General features: G+C 42.8%; 1 pseudogene; it reads right to left on the bottom strand.

Moving 5' to 3' along the window:
* Positions 1 to 800: 800 nt before the first annotated feature.
* On the bottom strand, positions 801 to 1,564 carry LOC127232415 (40S ribosomal protein S6-like; annotated as a pseudogene).
* Between the last annotated feature and the right edge of the window lie 1,008 nt (positions 1,565 to 2,572).

The following is a 2,572-nucleotide window of genomic DNA, read 5'->3' as shown; positions in this document are numbered from 1 at the left end:
TTATGATAATACAGTCATAACATATTGAGTACAAAATACTGGTTTCAAAACACACTTGACCGCTCAGTCTCACTTTTTAAAAACATTTTTAACTATGTGTATGTGTGTGTGTGCACGCATGTAGGAATTGGGGGCATTATGCGCTTATGAGTGTGGTGCCCAATGAGGCCAGAAGAGGGCTGAAATCACAGGCAACTCTGAGACACCGTCATGTGGGAACTGGTCCTTGGCAAAATGGCTTATGCTCTGAACTGCGGAGCCATCTCTCCAACTCCTTCAGTCTCATTTTTTGTAGGAAGATAACACACATACATTTGTCCTGGGGAAAGTGGCTGTTGCTGATTGCCGGTGACCACTCTTCTTGTAGGTTTTCTGAGCTTTCTACAGTGAACATGATTATGTATCTGGTGAGAGGGTGGTCATCCTATTTTTGAGAGATGGGAGTTTGCTCTATGCTCAGACTGTGTCTGACCTCCTAGGTGCAAAGAATCCTCCATTTCACCCTAGGACAATAGGTGTGCACACAGCGACAGATTTTATTTGTTTTGGTTTGGTGGGGGTTGGTTTTGTTTTTCGTTTGTTTGTTTGTTTGTTTGGAGGCAAGCTCTCACTCTGAAACCTAGGCTGGCCTTGAACTCTCAATTTTCCACCTTTGCCTTCTGAGTGTTAGGCTTATAGGCATGTGCCACCATGCCCCACTGACTTCATGATTTTACAAAATTGGTGGGTTTCAACAGCCCAACTCTATACAAAGGGAAAATAATTTTTTTTAAGGAGACTCAATGTATGATTATTTATTTGTTACCGTTAAAGACTTATTTTTGACTAGACTCTGACTTGGAAATAGAAGCTCTCAGAGAGGACAGCCTACATCTTTTGGCGATCTGTTCCTGGCGCTTTTCTTTGGCTTCCTTCATTCTCTTGGCCAAAAGTTTAGCATATTCTGCAGCCTCCTCCTTGTTTTTCTTTGTACATTGTTTCTTCAGAGCAGAACACCTGGAGTAACAAAACGCTGAATCTTGGGTGCTTTGGTCCTGGGCTTCTTACCTTCTTTGTTTAAAGGCTTTCTCACGACATATTGGCGGACATCATCTTCTTTAGAGAGATTAAAAAGCTTTCAGATTCTGCTAGCTCTTTTAGGTCCCAACCGACGAGGAACAGTGGTATCTGTCAGTCCAGGAATATCCTTCTCTCCTTTTTTTTACAATGACCAAGTTGAGAATGCTCAGATTGGCATCCACAATGTATCCTCAAACAGACTTGTGCTTCCTCTCTCCAGTTCTCCTTGGTCTATAACAAGAATGCCCCTTACTTAACAGCAGACGTACTCTGCCATGGGTCAAAATACCTTGCTTCAGGGGAAAACCTTGTTTGTCATTCCCACCACTGATTAGGACCACGTAACCCTTCCACTCTTCACCCAGAGCATCAGCAGCTACTTTTGTGGCCATGTGCTTCTCATAGAACGTACGTAGCTTGCGCTCATCGTCCACTTCGATGAGCTTCTGGCAGCCGGTGGCGGGGAAGGAGATACTCAGCTTCATCTTCGCACAGCCGACTGCCTAGGAGGTGCCACGAAAAAAAAAAAAAGTGGGAAAATAGACTTTCAAGATGAACTTTCTTTAAAAAAGACATTCTTGGAGGGAGGTGGGCACAAAGCCCCACCCCAAGCCAAGGAGTGATCGGCATTTGATTTCTGCTGTGTGGAGGGTAAGGTGGTTTATGTCAATGGAGTAACTGACACAGTAGGTGCATCAACCACATTCCAGGGCAAGTCCTACATGCAGGAGTAGCAGGCCAATACAAACTGGACTCCATATTTGCTTGTTTGTTTTTAGGTAGGTAAGGAGGTGGGAGGAGGAGGACCTGGGAGAAGTTGGGGAAGGGAATAAATATAATCAACATACATTTATGAAATTCTAAACAAATAAAGAGATAAACCTTAGGAGCATCATAAGTCACTGTCTTACAATCCTCCGTATTTGAGGACTTCCAGTCCATCACAAAATATACATGGGGCAGTTATCTTACTCAACTCCTCTAGCAGACAGAACTTGAGGTACAGTCTGAAGTACTGGTACTTCATTTGGACTTGCAAGCTCACAGTGGTTTGGGTGAAAAGGAAGAAAGATAAAAAGGAAAGATCTGAAGTGAAATGAGGCTGGAATCATGTTCCTAGGCACCAACTACCATAATAATCGATAGCATGTTGCTCAGTCACGTTCACAGGTACCAACTTCCATCTCAAAACAGTGGTCTCATACACGTATAAATATATACATACAATCTGATTAGTCCATTATTGTTGCTTGTATGAATACAATTTCAGGGCTGGCCAGTTGGTGTTGGGTAGCCAATTAAGGGTTCATCCCTAAGAAACTAATTCCCCATCTCTTGGCAGTCAATAATTATCTTTAGTTCTTTGTCTAGGGGTGGGACTCTAGGAGATTTTCCCTTCCACATTAGCATGTCTATTTTTGATGTCATTGTTCAAGTCTAATTTGGGTAGCCACATTGTTAAGTTATCATGGTAGCTTCACTATGTTTCTGGGAGACATAGTCTTAAAGCTGA

The sequence above is a fragment of the Phodopus roborovskii genome, unplaced genomic scaffold (assembly GCF_943737965.1).
Source record: "Phodopus roborovskii unplaced genomic scaffold, PHOROB, whole genome shotgun sequence".
NCBI classification, from domain to species: Eukaryota; Metazoa; Chordata; class Mammalia; order Rodentia; family Cricetidae; genus Phodopus; species Phodopus roborovskii.
Note: the sequence above shows the minus strand (reverse complement) of the source record. Positions and strands in the feature narration are given on the sequence as shown.